Source organism: Schistocerca cancellata, chromosome 2 (assembly GCF_023864275.1).
Source record: "Schistocerca cancellata isolate TAMUIC-IGC-003103 chromosome 2, iqSchCanc2.1, whole genome shotgun sequence".
Taxonomy (NCBI): domain Eukaryota; kingdom Metazoa; phylum Arthropoda; class Insecta; order Orthoptera; family Acrididae; genus Schistocerca; species Schistocerca cancellata.
This window is the reverse complement of record NC_064627.1, coordinates 9,033,564-9,055,174: the sequence shown is the minus strand read 5'-3', so window position 1 is coordinate 9,055,174 and position 21,611 is coordinate 9,033,564. Positions and strand designations below refer to the sequence as shown.

The 21,611-nt window shown below is 42.0% G+C and overlaps 1 protein-coding gene across 1 annotated transcript in view; it reads right to left on the bottom strand.

The window, feature by feature from the left end:
• The window catches only part of LOC126161297 (phospholipid-transporting ATPase ABCA3), a 787,342-nt gene that overhangs the window by 159,558 nt on the left and 606,173 nt on the right, over positions 1–21,611 (bottom strand). The window lies entirely within an intron of this gene.

Genomic DNA, 21,611 nt, shown 5'->3' with positions numbered 1-21,611 from the left:
GGCCTTGCTTAGGTCACAGAATGAGACCTGAGCAAAGCCTTTGTTCTCAAAAACTTTGAGGATGTAACTGACTACCGTGTTGATTGCATCAATGGTTGACAGATTCTTCCTAAACCCGTATTGTGTAGCATTAATTATTCCTAGATTCTCAAAGTGAGATGATAATTGTTGGTACATGATGCATTCTATTACCTTGGAGAATGCGGGTACTATTGAAATAGGCCTGTAACTAGATGGAGAGTCTTTATCTCCCTTTTTGTATACTGGGACGACCCTAGACAGTTTTAACTCATCAGGAAAATATCCCTCAAGTAAGCACTTGTTTATGCAATTAGTTAAAGGGTACAGAATGCAATCACACACTTTTTTTAGCAGGTTGCATGATATGCCATATATATCTAAGCTATCAGATGATTTCAGTTGTTTTATGACCCCTTGTACATATCTAGGCGTTACTTCGGAGAAGGTTAGCATGCTTGTATTTAATGACTCTCTACCCCAATTTTGGGAGAGTAACTCAGATGGACTAATGTCTGGTTTGATAATTGCGTCTCCTATTTCTTTCACTGAATTAACAAAAAACTCATTGAGTGTTTGTGGTGGGATATTAATTTTGTCTTTTTTAGTATCTGTGGCAGCACTGTTAATTACTTTCCAAGCGGTTTTGCATTTATTGGTGGAATTATGTATGCTGTTGGCATTGTAGGTTTTTTTGGCCTCAGGATGGCTTTTTTGTATTTATTCCTGCATTCCACATAGGCTGATTTGGCACAGTCAGACTTCATACTATTGTATGTGTTGTACAGTAACAAAACTTGTTTCTTTAGATCTGTCAGCTGTTTAGTGTACCATATATTTTGTCTGTTTTGAGATCTGGATTTGTGGCTGCTGTCCATTATTTTGATTTTCTTTATGGGAGTACTATAGTTAAATAGGGTCAAGAATGCATTAAAAAATCTATCAAATATTATTTTGGCTGGCAGGTCATTACTTGAAGTGTAATGTCGATCGACACTACAATGGCCAAACCAGTCTCTGTCAGCAAGGGAATTACGAAATGTGTTAATTTTATCCTCAGTTACTGGTCTGGTAATCACAACTGTTGGGACAGGTCTGTTTGCATTGCTCCTATTGATGGGAATTTTACTTGCATAATTTAGAGATACGGAGTCATGGTCAGAGAATGGGAACACTACAACTTCGCATGTGTTTTCAGTGGTCTTGAAGTTTACAAAGATGTTATCTAAACATGCTTTGCTTCTTGTGGGCCTGTTATTAACATGATGTAAATTGTATTGTCTTAGGAAGTTTTCCAGATCTGCAACACTACCCTTACATTTAGTAACATCAAAATCAGCATTCAAATCACCTCCTATTGCAATATCATAGTGTAGCCATTTAATATTACTTAATTCATTCAATAGCATGTCCATTTTTTCTAAAAATATGTTAATGCTTCCATTTGGTGATCTGTACATGGATACTACTATTAGCTTATGACCATTAATGATTATACCCATAACTTCAAAGTGCTGTTCATCACACAAGGAATTTAGGTCTAGTTTGGTTAAGGTGGCCCTGCGAGGAAGTTAAGCAGTTTAGCCTCTCTAAATGTCTCGCTGTAGGATTCAGGTAACTAGGCCTCTATATATATAATAGAGGGAAACATTCCACGTGGGAAAAATATATCTAAAAAGAAAGATGATGAGACTTACCAAACAAAAGCGCTGGCAGGTCGATAGACACATAAACAAACACAAACATCACACAAAATTCTAGCTTTCGCAACCAACGGCTGCTTCATCAGGAAAGAGGAAAGGAGAGGGAAAGACAAAGGATGTGGGTTTTAAGGGAGAGGGTAAGGAGTCATTCCAATCCTGGGAGTGGAAAGACTTACCTTAGGGGGAAAAAAGGACGGGTATACACTCGCACACACACACATATCCATCCACACATACACAGACACAAGCAGACATATTAAAAGGCAAAGAGTTTGGGCAGAGATGTCAGTCGAGGCGGAAGTGCAGAGGTAAAGAGTTGTTGAATGACATGTGAGGTATGAGCGGTGGCAACTTGAAATTAGCAGAGGTTGAGGCCTGATGGGTAACGGGAAGAGAGGATATACTGAAGGGCAAGTTCCCATCTCCGGAGTTCTGATAGATTGGTGTTAGTGGGAAGTATCCAGATAACCCGGACGGTGTAACACTGTGCCAAGATGTGCTGGCCGTGCACCAAGGCATGTTTAGCCACAGGGTGATCCTCATTACCAACAAACACTGTCTGCCTGTGTCTGTTCATGCGAATGGACAGTTTGTTGCTGGTCATTCCCACATAGAAAGCTTCACAGTGTAGGCAGGTCAGTTGGTAAATCACGTGGGTGCTTTCACACATGGCTCTGCCTTTGATCGTGTACACCTTCCGGGTTACAGGACTGGAGTAGGTGGTGGTGGTGGGAGGGTGCATGGGACAGGTTTTACACCGGGGGCAGTTACAAGGGTAGGAGCCAGAGGGTAGGGAAGGTGGTTTGGGGATTTCGTAGGGATGAACCAAGAGGTTACGAAGGTTAGGTGGACGGCAGAAAGACACTCTTGGTGGAGTGAGGAGGTTTTCATGAAGCATGGATCTCATTTCAGGGCAGGATCTGAGGAAGTCATATCCCTGCTGGAGAGCCACATTCAGAGTCTGATCCAGTCCTGGAAAGTATCCTGTCTCAAGTGGAGCACTTTTGGGGTTCTTCTGTGGGAGGTTCTGGGTTTGAGGGGATGAGGAAGTGGCTCTGGTTATTTGCTCCTGTACCAGGTCAGGAGGGTAGTTGCGGGCTGCGAAAGCTGTTTTCAGGTTGTTGGTGTAATGGTTCAGGGATCCGGACTGGAGCAGATTCGTTTGCTCCAGTCCGGAATTGTTTTAGGAATGATATAACTGACAAGCTGTCAGATAACTGTCATGTGTGTGAAAGAAGAACGTTTTCATGTAATGTAAATATTATTATGTCAATTTTTTGTACATATTTTTTTTTTTTTTTTTTTTTTTTTTTTTTTTTTTTTTTTTTTTATTTAGATAGGAAGATTTCAATATGTCACTGAAAATTCAAATTTAAATGTGTTAATTCTTACTCTGTCTTTTTGAATAATATGTTTTATTTGATGACCAGTGCCTCCAGGGTTTTCTACTGAAATGTTTTAGTGTATGAAATGCTACATGTGTGAATTTAAAGTGATATGATGTTGGTATATATGTAACACCTGTATTTAATTTTTTTTCCTTGGAATTATCCAGATTCATATTCATCAGTATAATTCCATTGGGGAGGGGGGGGGGGGGGCGGGGGTGATGTAACGAAGCAGGGTTGCCCACTGCTGTCCTCCTGTTTTGGTTTTACATTCCTTCAGTAACTTAGTTAAGCAATGAACTTTTATTTTTTTTCATTTTCACTTCTCAGAGTCCGACTACAGATTCTATGGCCTCCAGCCTCATAGTACAGAATTCAGAAATAGTTTAAATAAAATCCCCCTAGTAAAATCTATTATTTCAGTACATTCTAATGTCTATTCTGAAAGTAATGAGCTAATTAGTTTTATTGGAAATGCATCCTATTAAAAGTTATGAACAATGATGCATATTGTGCAATACATATTAAGTAAAACTCGAGTGAACTAATACATCGAATTCAGCTATAAGACTGCATCCAAAAGAAAGCTTAAATTTTACTGATTCCAGCAAAGTGTTTAAATTAACCTGAAGTCTATTAGTTAAATAGATATTAAGACTTGAAATCTGTAGCCTGTATGATTTTCAGTGCCAATTGTGTCCAAACTACTAAATAATTCTGAGATCTGTTTCGATACTTTTGCTACCTTAATTTTTCTACATAAAATTACTCCAGTCTCAACTTTGTAAGTGCATTAATTAAGAATTACATAAATTTGAATATGTAAAAATTATTGTTCAAGAGGGCTGACATGGTTATAAGTCGGGAATTCCCACTGTGGATGCATAAGTTAGTTTCGCGCATTTAAATTGATACAGCTCACTCACATTATTTAAGTAATAAAAGCCAATAGTTAACTTCAAAACCAATTAGAAAGGATCATTTTAACCCTGGGAAATTATAAACTATAATATATTAACAGAAATAGTCAATTATTCAAGCACTCGTCTATAAAAGGTCCGAGCTGGTGCAGTTCTCAGTTAGTTCTCGGTCAGATTCTCATGGAGCAAAAGTGCGGCAAGTCGGTTAATTTTTCCAGACGGTACCAAAAACGTATAATTGTGAACATTGTTAAAGACTGAAGTTTTTGACCTACCTAATGTGACGATTAAGTATAAGAGGCCTGGTCACATGAATATTGTGTGTGTGAGTGATAACAAATAAATCGCACTGTGGTTGTCATAAATGTTCAACAATGAATACGGTCTTGACTTTTGATTTTGGAAAACTTAATCTAGGATCCTGGTTTCTTAATTTCAGTGTGATTTAGGTGAGACGGATGCAGCTACCGGGAAGACAATATTGAATAAGCAAATCAAGGTAGGTCGGGAACACTGCGCACTATCTACTGGGTGAGGAAATGTTTCAATACATCCGGTTGTGACGATAACTTAAAGTGGCACTAATACAAGGATACAGCCCGGTACGTTACATATGGTGCCCCTTTGGCTGAGGAAATCGAACTTAAGAACCTTAAGATTATATTTGGAAGACCGACTTCGACTGAGAGTGCAATCAGTGGCAACAACGGCAGAAGTGAGAACCGTGCATGTATAACTACATCCGATGCAGTTTAAAGATAGCCACAACAGTAGCAGCCAACCAACACGATGAGTTTGCAGCAGCGGTGGCCACGATGGAAGCAGCAGCCAATCCACACAAGCCGGACATAGCTGACCAGGGTCAGTAACAGCAGGCACCGAATACGAATGGGAGCAGCTTGGCAGATCGCGAGTTTGCAGCAACTGCAGCAGTAGTAGACCACGGACATCATAAACGAGACATCGGCTGATGACCAATGGAGAAGACAAGCAGAACTTTAAGGTATCGTACAAGCAATATATATGTATATATTGTAACTTTCGTCAAAATGGAAAGTGAGGAAAACAAAGCAGTAGAGACTGAGCGAGTAGAAAACATTAGTGACATTGCGAGTGGAATGAAAGGGAGTGACACTTTAGAGGGTAGAAAAGTTGAAGTATTAGAATTCACAGACGACAGTGAGTATAGGTCAGAATTAAATTCGACCATAACTGACAGTGAAGTAAGTGGTATTCAGGACGAGGAAATTAAGGCTTTGTCCACTGCAATTAGAGACAAAGTGCGAAGAGAGGGGAGTAATGTTGACAGAAAGGACTTCAGTGAGGAAAAGAACACTGATAGTGGCACTCAAAGGGCACAGGCTTCGTCAAATGAGAATAATTTACAAGATATGCTCGTGCAAATCATGGGGGCTACCGGGAAGGCAGTATTGAATAAGCAAAGCGAGGTAGGTCGGGAACACTGCACACTATCTACTGGGTGAGGAAATGTTTCAATACATCCGGTTGTGACGTGAACATCAAGTGGCACTAATACGAGGAGTAGCCCGGCACATTACAAGTTGTGTTTCAAAGTAGCGAAAACTAAATCTGCTGTTGAGGCATTGTCACCCAACACCGAAGGTAGGGTGCTGGGAAGGTTAAAAGTCCATTGCAGAGTGGCTAAAAGTGGGCATTCCAGCAAGATGTGGACGACAGTCATACGTGAGCCACAGTGACACCGAGGTGGGTCTACGTGATGGAGAAGGTAGCCACGTGTTAGCGACGTAGGGCAGTGTGGAGCTGGCAGAGAACCACAGAGTTCCTGTCAGGGGCCTGCACAGAGGTCTTCCACACATTCGTAGACTCTTTACGGGCACGCAGTTTGTTGTGTGTACTGATACTATGAAATTCCGTCTCCCAAAGCTGAAAAACCTTGCAGCGCAATAATGACTGGAGGTCAGTTACAGGGCCTAGAAGCAGTTTCCGTGTAGCCCGTTTGGCCAGCCTGTCAGCAAGTTCATTTCCTCGGATTACAACGTGGCCTGGGGTCCACACAAACACCACGGAACGACTGGACCCTTCCGTGGCATAGATGGACTCCTGGACGGTCGCTACCAAAGGATAGCAGGGGTAGCGCTGGTCGATAGCTTTTAGGCTGCTCGAGGAGTCAGTACACAGAAAAAACAACTCGCCAGGGCATGAGCGAATGTACTCGAGAGCACGAGAAATGGCCGCCAAACACTGCAGCAATCTGACAAGGAGTGCTGTTCGATATGTCCTCCACGAACATACGCGAAGCCGACACGACCGCCAGCCGTCGAACTGTCAGTGTAAACCACTTCCGATCCCGGTACATGTCTGCGGCTCGTGGTCTTGCGTTAGCATTCTCGCTTCCTGCGCATGGGGTCCTGGGTTCGATTCCCGGCGGGATCAGCGATTTTCTCTGCCTCGATATGACTGGGTGTTGTGTGTCTTTCATCATCTTTTCATTCTCATTCATTCGCAAGCCGCCATAGTGGCGTTAAAGAACTTGTGGAGTGAGGGGTCTCCTGGCCACCAATGCCATACGCTCATTATTATTATTATTATTATTATTATTATTATTATTATTATTATTATTATTATTATTATCCCGGTACATGTCAAGAATCGAGAGGAAGTGACAGCAGAGAGCTGCAGAGTTAACTGAGTCCTTAGGACCAAGTGAAAGGTCCAGGTGAAGCTTTGGCCTAGGTGTACACCGTGGAGGTGTATGTGAATGGACCTTGAGTACAGGTGGTAAAGGTGACGACTCCACTTCAGACAGAAGAGATCAGACGTGAACCACAATCTTGAGCCCTGACCTGGGCCTCCAATGCAGGAGATGAACTGCTGTGGCTGGGAAAAGGAGATGGTAATTTGGATGCTCAAGAGAACTATGAATGTGTACAACATAACTGACGAGCAGTTGTGCACGCCTAAACTTCAATGGAAGGATGCTGGTCACTGGACTATTCCTAAAAGCTCCTGTTGCCAGTCAAATCCCACAGTGATGCACTGGGTCGAGTAAATGCAACGCTGTGGGCACTGCCGAACCATAAACCAGACTCCCATACTCGAGGCGGAATTGAACAAGGGCTCTGTAGAACTGCAGCAGCATAGAGTAATCTGCACCCCAGTCGGTACTGCTGAGACAGCGATGAGTGTTAAGGTGCTGCCAGCACTTCCACTTCAGCTGACGAAGATGAGGAAGCCACGTCAAACAGGCGTTGAAAACCAGTCCTAAGGATTGATATGTCTCCATTATTGTGAGTGGATTGTCATTAAGGTAAAGTTATGGTTCCGGATGAGCGGTACAATGCCGATATGTGTGCATGACACACAACTTTGCAGCTGACAACTGCTGGAAGCCGTGGGCTAGAGACCATGACTGCACCTTGTGGATGGCTCCCTGTAGGCGCCGCTTGGCAATGCCAGTACTGGAGGAGCAGTATGAAATTCAGAAGTCATCTGCATACAGAGAAGGTGAGACCGTCAGTCCGACAGCTGCTGCTAGACCATTAATGGCCACTAAAAATAGAGATACACTCAATACAGAGCCCTGCGGGACCCCATTCTCCTGGATATGGGGGGAAGGGAGGCACCATCCTCCCAGGGGACACTGCCTAATAGTAGGCACCTTCAGTGCCAGTCGGGAGGGTTTGCATGCTTCGTTCAAGTCGAGAGCTATGCCCGCAGTAGCATAGCTACTGACAGGGTCACCCAAGCCAGACTGGTCTTGACAGAGGAGCCAGACAAAGCGTGTCCCACAACATAGGGCAGGGAAGGCTCTAGAGGTGTAGTGAAGCCAGCTCCCCTAGAGGAGTAAACCTCACACAAATCCTGGTCCTCCATGTTGGGGGTTGGACATGGGGCTAATAACCCCATACCATAAAAAAAAGAATATTACAGAAATTCAACAGAAGTCTCAGAAACTGGATAGAAAGCATGTATCACAATCCGGCAAAGGAAATGGATAAAGGATATGTCAGTAGCATTGGAATGTGAGGACAATGCTTCAGCATGGCAAAATGAAATAAATAGCCAACGAAATTTTAATATTCAGATATGATATCGTAGGGCTACAGGAAATAAGATGGCAAGGGAATGGGCAGATAGATAAACCTGAGTACTCATTGGTATATAGTGGACCAGAAGAAAGAACAGGCTAACTCAGAACAGGGTTTATAATAGTTAGGCAAGTTAGGAAAAACCTTCTAGAATTTGAACCCATAAATGAAAGGATGTGCAGACTCAGACTAAGAGGGAAATTTAGGAATATATCAATAGCTAATGCACATGCACCAACAGAGGAAAAAGAGGATATAATTAAAGAACAGTTCTACGGAGACTTGGAAAAAGTATGCTGCGCAGTACCTAAATATGACCTGATGCTAGTAATAGGAGATTTTAATGCAAAAATAGGGAGGAATGAACATCCATATGCAGTTTCTGAAAACATTCACTACATGAAGAAAACAATGAGAATGGAGGCTTACTACGCCAATTCGCAGCAAGGAATAATATGATTATTAAATGTACCTGCTTTCCACACAAAAGGATCCATTTGGGTATTTGCAGAGGGAATGCTGCAGAGGAAATAATAGGCATAAGAAGGAATAGAAGAACCCAGGAATGGTTTGATGAAGATTGCAGGTCAGCAATAGAAAAAAAGAACAGTGCAAGAACAAAAGTGCTACAGAGAGAAACAAGAAATAATGTGGAACAATATAGAGAATTGAGGAGAAGAGCTAACAGACTGTGCAAGAGAAAGAAAAGAGAGTGGAATAAGAAGAAATTTCATAAACTAGAAGAATTAACGGAACAGAGTGCAATAAGAAGGTTCTATCATGCTACAGGCAAAATGAAGAATAGATTCCAACCAAAATCAATGGCCTGTTCCAGTGAAGATGATAAGGGAGGAAGAACAGATAATTGGAAGAAGGGCAGAGTATTTCAAAGATACACAAGCACCTGCCTAGAAGATGAAGAGACAGCCACACAGGAGGAAAGAGTGGAGCTGGAAGTAGACAATGAAACCAATGAGGCAAGAAAGCCAACACTCCAAGATGTCTCCCAGGCTGTGCACAAGTCAAAAAACAATTGAGTCCCTGCAGAAGACAGCATAATTGCTGAATTAATAAAAACTGGTGGTGAGGCTGTAATAAAGGAACTGTACACATTAATATCAGAAATATGGGAAACAGAAATGATGCCAGATAATTGGAATAATAATCCCCATTTATAAGAAAGGGGCAGAACAGCAAATGAAAACTATAGAGGTATAACACTCCTAAGCACAGCTTATAAGATCTTCATAAATATATTAAACGAAAGGATACAGAAGTGTGCAAAAGGCATACTAGGGGAATATCAGTGTGGCTTTCAACCAGACAGAGGAACAACTGATCAAATATTTGTGATAAGACAAATGACGGAAAAATTCTATGAATATGATATAGATCTGCATTTCCTATTCATTGACTTCAAACAAGCCTTTGACAGCATAAATCGGCAAGAACTATACAGAGTACTGAAACAAGTTGGTATATGTGCTAAACTAATAAGACTAATCAAAATGACAATGACAGAGACAAGAGCAAAAGTAAAGGTCCTTAGCAAAATAAGTGAGAGCTGTGACTTTAATAAAGGTGCGAAGCAAATTGATAGTCTCTCCACTGTCCTATTCAATAATGCCCTGCTTAGTGTAGTAAATAAAATCAACAAAAGAGGCACCATATTTATGAAAACTAGCCACATATGTGCATATGCTGATGACATTGCTATAGTAGGAAGAAATACCAATACACTCCTAGAAACATACCGGGCAATGGAAAGGAGGCCTTAAAAATTGGCGTCATAGTAAATGAAAACAAAACAAAATACATGGTAATGTCACAATCTAAGACCAGAAGAACCCCTAAAAACCTAATAACAAATGGTAACAGTATTGGAAAGGCTACAGTATAAGGGAAAGAATACAAGCAGGAAACAGAGCTTACTTTGCAAATATGCAACTTTTCAAAAATAGCCTTGTTACAAGAAAAACAAAACTGCTTATATATACTTCCCTAGTCCGCCCAGTTATCACATATGGGTCAGAGGTATGGACGTTGACAGAACACAAGGAAAATGCACTAAGAACCATTGAGCAGAAAATACTACGCAAAATATATGGGCCAATAAGGGACGAAGAAGGCTGGAGAATACGCTACAATGCCGAATTTACAAGAGTTAATACAAGGCAGGGACATAGTAACACTTGTTAAATCACAGCGAATATGATGGCTAGGACACTTGGAGAGAATGGCAGAGGATAGAATTCTAAAGAAAATTAGGTATGATCCAGTGAGCTAGGCGAACAGGGAGACCTCGAAGAAGATGGATCGACAAGATAATAATGGATCTCACCAGTATGGGAGTCTGGGGGTGGAAAAGAGCAGCAAATAACCGAGAAGTGTGGAGGAAGATTGTTGAAGAAGCCAAGGCTCACCAAAGGCTGTAGTGCTACTGAAGAAGAAGAAGAAGAAGAAGAAGATCTGAGGCGCCAGCTTGGACGTGGGAAAGTATGGAGTGATAGAAAATTTTGGATAAAAATCGGGAGCGGGCCCTGGAGACCCCACTCATATAATGTGGCAAGGATATCATGTCACCAGGTCATGTCGTAAGCTTTTCGTAAATCGAAAAAGATGGCAACTAGGTGTTGGGATCTGGAAAAGGCTGATCAGATGGCCGACTCGAGGGAAACTAGATTATCGATGGTAGAGAGCCTGATGGAAATTGCCCTGGTATGGAGCCAGTAGGCCACATGACTCCAGGACTCAACACAACCGCCGAATTACCATACATTCTAACAGCTTACAAAGAAAGTCGGCGAGGTTGATGCGTCGACAGCTACGCATATCAAGTGGGTTTTTACCAGGTCTGCTCTCCCGTCATTGCAATGGATAGATGGCATCACACCAGATCCGGTTGAAGACGACGAGGAGATGTTGCTTGTAGTCAGATGAGAGATGTTGAATCATCCGACTGTGGATCTGATCTGGCCCAGGAGCTGTGTCGGGGCAATGTGCAAGGATGCTGAGGAGCTCCCACTCTGTAAATGGAACATTATAGGGTTCACTGTGACATTCAGTGAACGAGACGGCTTTCCTTTCCATCCGCTGTTTGAGGGTGGGAAATGCTGGAGGATAATTCTCTGACACAGAGGCTCGAGCATAGTGCTCAGCAAAGTACTCAGCAATTGTGTTTGTGTCGGTAGATAACACGCCATTATTGTTAATGCCAGTAACACATGTTGGGGTCTGGTGCCCACAAACACGTCTGATCTTCATCCAGACTTGGGAAGGTGACGTATGGCACCCAGTGGTCAAGACGTACCTTTCCCAACATGCTTGTTTCCATCTTTTTATAAGCTGCCAAATGCAGGCATGGAGCCATTTAAAAGCTATTACGTGCTCTAGGGAAGGGTGCCACTTATGTCGCTGTAGAGCTTGCCAATGCTCTTTAATGGCCACAGGTATTTCCGGCGACCACCAAGGTATTGACTTTCACTGGGGGCACTGCCACAAAAACGAGCATTCCAGTGACATGCTCAACTACCACATCGATGGTACCATGTGGGGAGATTCAACGGTAACAACAGAGATGAAAGCTTCCAAGTCTGCCTCGTTTAAAGCCCATCTTGGTAGACGTCCAGGGGAAAGGTGCCGGGGGAGCGACAGGACGATGGGAAAATGGTCACTACCACAAAAGTCCAGTGGGCAGATGTGAGAAGTCCTGGGCTGAAGAGGGATAAATCAATGACCGAGTAAGTGCCACGAGCCACACCGAAATGTGTGCGGGCCCCAGTATTTAAGAGGCAGAGGTCGTGTCGAGACAGGAAAGTTTCGACATCTATACCTTGGCCAGGAAGCACAGTGCTGCCCCACAAGGGGTTTTGGATGTTAAATCTCCCAAAAGTAGGAAAGGCTTAGGGAGTTGATGAATCAGTGCAGCTAATGTGTTCAGGGGTACTACACCATCTGGAGGAAGATATACATTGCAGACATTTATTTCCGGCATCATCCTTATCCTGACAGTCACAGCTTCAAGAGGGGTTTGAAGGCGCACTGAGTTCAGGACATAGACACAAACTCTGTCTGACACACTATTATGGTCGCCACAGTTCTTGTAATATCCCCTATAGCCACAACGTGCAGGGGTTCACATTGCTGGGAACCAGGTTTCCTGGAGGGCTATGCAGAAAGCAGGTGTAAAGCTTAACGATTGCTGTAGCTCAGCCAGGTGGTGGAAAATTCCACTGGAGGATGGCATTATCCTGAGGCTGGGAAGGCACGAAGCATGCAAGGAGGCAGGTTACGCCTCAGGGTCATCTGCTGCCACCGATTGAGTATTTGTATCCATTCCTATTGTGGACGAGGCATCAGTGAGATCCAGGTCCCCAGGGGACGCTGAGATCTCTGCCACATCTGCAGGTGCAGAACAGGTACGGAGTGGTGGTTTTGGGGCCACCAGAGGATCCTTTTCTTAGCAGACTTCTTTGCTTGCTTGCCCTCTTGCTCCCAAAGCAGGTACTTTGGGAGCAATGGAAGGAGATTTACCCCCAACCACCAAGGGGGCAGATGTATTCTGGAGGCCTGGAGGGCCGACTGTTCGTGGCACAAAGTGTGGTACGACTGGTAGTTGTGATGGTGATGGTAATGTAGCTACAGCGTATGTGGACATCAACCGAATGGGGTGTAATTGTTTAAATTTACGTTTAGCCTCTTGGTAAGTCAACCGGTCCAGGGGCTTGTACTTGGTGATTTTCTACTCCTTTTGGAGTACTGTGCAGTCTGGTGAGCAGGGGGAGTGCTGCTCTCCACAGCTGATAAAAGTGGGAGGAGGTGCACCGGGAGTATCCGGATGCAGTGGATGTCCGCAGTCTCCACATGTGGCGTCGGAAGGGCAGCGGAAGACGTGTGCCCGAATTTCCAGCACATAAAGCATCGCATAGGGGGAGGGATGTACAGTTTAACATAACAGCGGTAAACCACCATCTTGACATTTTCAGGCAATGAATCACACTCAAAGGCCAAGATGAAGGCACCGGTAGCAACCCAGTTGTCTTTGGCTCCCCTGTAAACGCGCCGGATGAAATGAAGACCCCACCGTTCTAGATCGGCACAGAGCTCGTCGCAGACTGCAAGAGAGGTCACGATGGAAAATAATCGCCTAGACAATGTTGAGGCTTTTATGGGGAATGACAGATACAGGAATATCACCCAACTGGTCACAAGTGAGTGACGCCCGGAACTGGGTTGGGGATGCTGTCTGAATCGAGACTGGACCACTTCTCATCTTGGACAGCGCTGTCACTTCCCCAAACTTATTCTCGAGGTGTTCAACAAACAATTGAGGCTTCATAGGTAGAAAGTAGACCCCATCCAGTCTGCTACAGACTAAATACAGAGGCGAATATGGTTCTCTTCTTTCTGTAGCCCTACATTCCTCCCATGGTGTAGTGAGGGAGGGAAACGATTTAGGGTCACATCTGTCAGCATTGTACTCAATCTTGCCCTTCTTTGAGACTGCTGGCACTGTACGGTCACCAGAAAGAGATCAGTTAGTCCACTTCATTGTGGGTCATCCACCCTGATGCCACCCACTCCGATCAGGGGCTCTCCCACAGATACCGCCCAGACACAGCGAAGGCCATCTGGCGTGATGGCTGTTGCCAGAAGTCCTGATGCCCCAGGAAGACAGGCACCTACTCCTCAGCATACGTGGGGAGTTTACAGCTCAGGCATCAGCAGTGCAATCCCCGTGTTGTCTGGGGGCTACAACCAAATGGGTGCACGATGGCCCCACCACAACGGACTGGCTACCTTGCTGGATACTGGGTGCACACAAAGCCAATACTGTCATGGGGGCAAAAGAGAACAGGAAACAATGGAAGAAGATGACATACCCTGAAAAAGTGTCCTCGCCCAAATAGTTGAATTGCAGTTGGAGATACAAAGCCGTGACAAGAGATTTAGGAGATTGAATTTAATGGCACGATGGATAACTCGTGCACCACGTAAGGTGTTCTGCCCCATATGTCCCACAATTCTGTAGAATTTGGAAAGTCTCAGGTCAAACCATAAAATGGGACCTGAACTTATAGTGCAGAAAAGTGTGAGACTCCTTTTAGTCACACCTTACAACAGGCAGAGGTAGCTCAGGCCTATTCTAACCCCCGGACTCGCAGGAGGATACAGCTGTGGAGACAGAGGGTATGGAGGTACAGGTTTTCTGGTTGAAAATCCTCATAAGACTGCCGTATTGAAGTTTAAGCCTGCTGGTGAAAGAATCTGTGTATTACGAATGAAAGCCCGCTTCTTCAGTATATCCCCTTCATATGTACATATGCTCCAACAGAAGATGCAAAGCTGGCAGAGAAGGATATATTCTATGGGCAACTGGAACAGGAAATAGCAAGGGTGGTGAAGCATGATGTTAAGGTAGTTATGGGGTACTTCAATGCTCAAGTAGGAAGAGAAATTGCATACAGGGAAGCAGCTGGTAAGGAGAGTCTGCATGAAGTTTCTAATGACAATGGTATCAGAGCAACTGATTTTGCCATGGGTAATAACATGATTATTAAAAGCACATGGATGCAAAGGAAGAATATAAGGAAAGTTCTCACTAGATGGGATCATAAAAAATTAGATTTATGACATACTCATAGATAGATGACATGCTTCAGATGTATTAGAAGTGGAAAGTTATTGTGGTGCAGATGGAGACAGCAATCACTATTTGGTAAGAATCAAATAGAGACAGAGGATAGTCAGTTACAGACAGACCAAGAAAACTAATGTGCCAAGGTTTGATGACGCTAAGTTAAGAAATGACGAAAATACAGCACAACAGTATGAAACTATTTTCACAAGTACTCTCAATGAAGTCGAAGATTTGGCAGGAGAGGGTATTGAAAAAAGACGGGACACAGTCTGAAACTGTATTGGGTGGAAAGAAGCAATTGACAATCCAGGTCTGGTTTGATGAATATGTAGGAGGAAGACAGGAGAAAGGAATGAGGCAAGAAGAAGAATGCTGCAGAGGACAACAAGAATTACCATATCAGGATGAGAGAAAGGAAGCAGATAAGGAATGTAGGAGGAAAAAGACAGAATTTGAAAAATGGTGGATTGACAATTTAGAAGAGAGAAAGACTGCTCAGGGAAAAAGGAAATTCTATCTGCGGGTGAAAGATATAAAGAAAGGAGTCCAACCCAGAACACTTTTCTGTAAAGATAAGAAGGGAAATCTGATTGGAAAAAAAATCAGATTTTAGACAGATGGGTGGAGTATTTTTGTGAACTATTGAATACAGAGTCAGAATATGAAGATAAATTTGACTCTGCTATGGTAGATGAGGTGGAGCAGGAAGCAAACAGAGAAGAAGAGTACCAGGAAACTATACAGGAACCTACACTGGAAGAAGTTAAAGCTAGTATCAAGACTCTTAAAAACAATAAGCCCCAGGGAGAAGACAATATTACAACAGAAATGATAACATATAGTGCAGAAAAACTAATAAGGGTTTCGCATGAGACTGTAGTGGAAATATGGCAGAATGAAAATGTGCTGGAACAGAGGAATACAGCTATACTATGCCCTATTCATTAGAAACATGACAAAGCTGACTACAAATTATAGGGGAATGGCACTGTTCTGTATAGTATATAAAGTGGAATACAGCTATACTATGCCCTATACATAAGAAACATGACAAAGCTAATTGCACAAATCATACAGGGATTGCACTGCTCTGTATAGTATATACAAATATTAGGAAAAATCATGGCGGGATGACTCATAACATATGTAGAAGAGTATGTAGGTGACTACCACAGTGGTTTCAGAACTAATTGATCCACTACAGATCAGATTTTTACCATCAGACAGATCCTTGAAAAATTTTATGAATACAACATCGATGTCCACCAGCAGATCATTGATTTCAAACAAGCCTATGATAATATCAAAAGGGATCAACTCTGGAAGGCAATGCAAGATGCAGTAGTACCCAGCAAACTAAGACTGGTCCAAATGACCTTGAGAAGAACAGTATGTAAAGTAAAGGTTGAGGGTACTTTATCAATGGCATTTGAAGTTGATCACAGATTGCGACAGGGTGATGTGCTCTCCATTATTCTGTTTAATGTTGCCTTGGAGAGAGGAATGTGAAAAACACAAAGTGACAACACTAGGGAACACTGTTTCATAAAGTGATGCAGGCTCTTTCATATGCAGATGATACTGATTTGTTATCCAGGAGGAAACAGGACCTGGAAGAAATGCTTGAAAAAATAGAAAGATATGGAGCAGAGATGGGGTTGACAATTAATCAGTCAAAGACACAGTATATGTTAAATCTAGGAAAAGGTATAGTGAAGGAGAAAAATGCATGTCTTTGAACAGGAAAGAATTTGAAAGCTGTAGGACTTTAAATATCTTGAGTCATTGGTAACTGAGAATAATGATATGAGAGAAGAAATACATGCAAGGATTACAGCTGGTAACAGGAGCTACTTCACACTGATTAAAGTATTTAAAGCAAGAAGCCTTATTAGGAATCTGAAGCTGAGAGTGTATCTTACAGTAGTGAGACCTGTGGTGATGTATGGTTCAGAGACTTGCATAGTGATGCAAAATGATGAGAAGTTGTTGCAGAATGGCAAAGGGAGATACTTATGAAAATCTTAGGGCCAGTGAATGGTAGGGGATTTTGGCAAATCAGAACTAATAAGATTAGAGAGTTGTACAACAAACCACATATCATGACAGAAATAAAGTGTAATAGACTATGTTGGTTGGGCATGTAGAAAGAATGGTGGAGAGCAGTGTAGTCAAGAAAGTTTCACAGGAAAACCAGATGGACACCTTATGTGGGACAGATCAAGGACCAGATGACTACACAACATGGAGGAGGACCTGAGAGGAATGGAAGATGCAGAGGCAAGGCAGCCAGCAGAAAAGAGTGGGCGGAGATTGTCCAGCAGGCCAAGGCCCTACATGGGCTGTAGCACCAAACAGTAAGTAAGTCTCTTATCCTCAACTAATTATGCACAGACACATTTTAGTGAATATAATTCCAGAAATGTGTATTCTCTAAAGTGTCTTTTATTCAATATGGACGTGCAGAAGTTTTGTGTGTCTGAATGCTTTTGTGACATCTTTTACCTGACACAATGTCAATATGAAGTTTGGGAAGAGATCGGCTGAATGAGAGTATGAAGTGATATGCATTGCTACTACCTATTTGTTTGAAAACTAAGGCCTAGTGACGTGAATCCTATTACAAAAGTATTTTTCAATGGTCCCTGCTTATTGTGTTTAATTGCAGAGGTTAGAATCATCCCAGGAGAGTGGACTATTAGCAACTATTGCCAGCAGTTTTATCATATTTGTTCCTGCAAGAAGCCATCATTGATTTAAAGCCTAAAAAGTTTCATATCTACTGTGGAATATTAACTGCGAGCAATACAGCATGTGTGTCTAGTGGTGTGGAAAACAGAGAAAAGAAAAAATCTGAATCTGTTACAACTTAATATGTAATCAAACCTCTGGCCTTTCATATAAAAAGTCTATAGGATAACCACTCAGAGTCAGCAGAGCCTAGCACAAATGATTTGATTTGATTTATTTATTCATCCATGTATCATCTCACAATGACAAAGGATTTGTCATTGTAATACAATGAAAATAGGTAGTTCAAAATGTACATAAACATAGAAAAAATTAAGCACATTTTTAGGATGACAGGGCAGGTGGTTGCCTGTGACCTCGCTTAAGGAACCATCCCAGCATTTGCCTGTAATGTTTTAGGATAAGCACAGAAAACATAAATAAGGAAGGCTACATAGAGCAAATTCTATCCTACCAAATATGATAAATTGCTGCATTTGGCTGGTCCCTGCTCTACAATGTTCTTTGATTTACACACAACATGCACCAGGTAATTTATAACATAAAACATCACTGCAGACACTAGGGACAATGGCTATCGACTCCTGGACCATGAAAATGTTTCTGTTCTGTATTAGTAGCTAAGAACAACATATCTTATTTGCAGAAAAGGTTTTGTGTCTCCTTGTAAATGATCTAGAATACTGACAGGACAGCGTTTGCATAGTATTTCAAGTAATAATTGGCATAGTCCATATCAGTTCAGGCAGGCTGGGAAAAAATCTTACCTTCATGGACTCAGTTGTTATTGAATTTAGCATATGTTAATATGAAGGACTAAGTAAGGAACATGTAAAATTTTTTTTTTTAAATCCAAAAAAATTTATCTCTGAGATACAGCCCTCCAAAGATGACACTGCACATACCATTTTGAAGATGCGAGTTTTGGAAAAAATTTTAAAATGCTGTGTCTCTGGAACAGCTCCAGATATTTTGTCGTTTTTTTTTTTTTTTTTTTTTTTTTATTTGAAAGATAATTGCTTTATGATTACAAAGAAATCCTCCATTTGGACTTATCTGTCAAAGTTGTTTTACTATAGCTTTCTGAACTTTTTTTATAATTTATGGCATTGTTTCCGTCCTTCAGCTGGAAACCTATATCCAGCAGCTGGTCCATGTGGTAGCATAAAATTAATGACAATTTCGTTTAACTCATAACTGGTGCCTATAATCTCTGCAATCCACCAGTCACAGTCATACACACACGCCACAAACATCCCCCTTCTCAGGTTGTGAATCTGAATATTAACCTGCTGTTGGCCAAACGATTGAAATTTCTTCTTTCTTGCTCTTTAACGTGCGTGCAATATGCGTTCGCCCATCACTTTGAGTCCAAAACTGTGACTTCCGAATTCCTTTCACAGGAGTAGTTTGTTTGGACCATTCTTCTTTTTTCTGCTTATGGAATTCTTTGATTTCCTCTCTGGACAAAAGAATGAGGGCTGTGGATGTGTAAGATTTCACAACTCTCGTAAAATACTCAGCATTCTGAATTGCAGCTGTATTTGGTCTGGAAAGATTATGTTTTGTAGCTTGGTGCTTCAGCAGACCTCCGACACCATCACAAGGCCCCTTCCTGTGAAAGTAGCACTGTATACCCAGTCACTTGGCACAATCCAAACAGCTGGTAACGATTTTTAAAATGACTAGGAGCACCATAAAATAATAATAATAATAATAATAATAATAATAATGATGATCTCTCCTCGTTTGCAGATGAAGAATTTTGTGCATTGCTGCAAAACATGTGCTGAGTCATGTCCTGTGTCATCACTTATAACTGCAACACTTATGGTCTTGTTTTGAAAATGTGTCACTCCTGTAAAAATTGAAACCTGGTCATTACTCCATCGATACCCTTGTACTTCTTGTGGGAGAGTTACAGACCAGTTCTCAGCAGAATCACAAGGACACACTAAACATAGCTCTTCAGCCTATACACACCCTTTCACTTCTGCAGTGTGTTGTTGCTACAATTTCTTCAGATGTTGGTGTGTTACTGGTTTCACTGACCATTTACCAAGTTCATCAATGAAACATTTTTCTTAATTAGTTTATTTTCCTCCCATGTTGCATATGTAATTTCTGCAGGGTTATCTGCTACGTCTTCCAGGCCAAGTGTCTGTAGAGACAGTCCTCCCTTTCCAGGGCAGTAACCACATTCTTGAAACAAACAAGACTCTCGCTTTACGTCACAGACTGCTGACTTCACACGCCCAACCAAGATGTCATACGTCATGTGCTCCAGTAAGTTCTTCAAAGTTACTACACAAAGTTCAAAATTTGTGCAGGACACACATAAGCAGATATCTCTAGGTGGGTGTGGAACTACCCGCTTAGGTCATAGTACATAAAATTTTGACCTTCCAATATATGAAATTGTACAGTTGCTCTTATAAATTGCAAAAGCTTCTTTAATCCTGCGAGTCATGTACCTCTTCACTTTCACAACTTTTTCACCTTCAAATGTTACAGTTATAGTGTCCTTTTTGTTGGCACTCTGGCAAGAACAGTCCCATTTATCTTCGAGATAAAATGACTGCACTACTTGAACTTGAGCTGCTTCCACAGTATGACCATACTAGGGATCCTGTCTTCCAAAGGCTCCTTTTACAGACCTCACATTTCTTGATTTGTCTGTCATGTACTTTGATACTAATGGAACATGGTTCAAAATTGTTTTCTGTGAAAATGTCTCTGGAATAACAGTTAAAACTTGCACCTTTTCACTGTAGGATACACAATATTCAACAGCTGAATTGATATTTGTGAAACACAGAAACACTACAACACAGAAACCTGCAATGAACAACCACAACAAAGAAACTAACAAGAAACTTCAACAAAGTGTAAAAAATATCTGCAATAATGAAAGTGAAAACAAATAACTGCAACAAAGAAAGTGATACGAAATAACTGCAACAAAGACAATAGAAATAAACATTGCAACAAAGAAATTAATAAGAAACAACTTCAGTGAAGACATACACTACCCTTGACAGTTACAAAAAAATGTTTTTTTTAAAATAAAACCTGCCCAACTTGAAAGTGGAAGCTCTCTTCTACAGAGAATATAGTACTACATCGTACTAATCAACAGAAAAAAAAAATCTAACTTTTCTGGATTGGCGTTTTTGAAAAACAAATTTTTACTATGAATTAGACAAAAAATTCAAAAGGTAACAGCACCAAGTAAACAGATATGTCCAAATTGAGGATACCATTGTAATCATAAAGCAGTTATCTTTCAAATAAACTAGAGCTGTTACAGAGATACAGAATTTTAAAATTTTTTCCAAAATTCATATCTTCAAAATGGTGTTTGCAATGTCATCTTTGGAGGTCTTTATCTTGGGGCAGGATTTTTTTTGGAGAAAACAAAAAAATATGCAACTTCCTGGCAGATTAAAACTGTGTGCCCGACCGAGACTCGAACTCGGGACCTTTGCCTTTCGCGGGCAAGTGCTCTAGAGTAGAGCACTTGCCCGCGAAAGGCAAAGGTCCCGAGTTCGAGTCTCGGTCAAAACTGTGTGCCCGACCGAGACTCGAACTCGGGACCTTTGCCTTTCGCGGGCAAGTGCTCTAGAGTAGAGCACTTGCCCGCGAAAGGCAAAGGTCCCGAGTTCGAGTCTCGGTCGGGCACACAGTTTTAATCTGCCAAGAAGTTTCATATCAGTGCACACTCCGCTGCAGAGTGAAAATCTCATTCTGGAAACATCCCCCAGGCTGTGGCTAAGCCATGTCTCCGCTATATCATTTCTTTCAGGAGTGCTAGTTCTGCAAGGTTCGCAGGAGAGCTTCTGTAAAGTTTGGAAGGTAGGAGACGAGGTACTGGCAGAAGTAAAGCTGTGAGTACCGGGCGTGAGTCGTGCTTCGGTAGCTCAGTTGGTAGAGCACTTGCCCGCGAAAGGCAAAGGTCCCGAGTTCGAGTCTCGGTCGGGCACACAGTTTTAATCTGCCAGGAAGTTTCATATCAGCGCACACTCCACTGCAGAGTGAAAATCTCATTCTAAAAAAATATGCGTTTCTTACTTATTCCTGGATTTTAACATATGCTAAATTCACTAATATCTGGGAATATG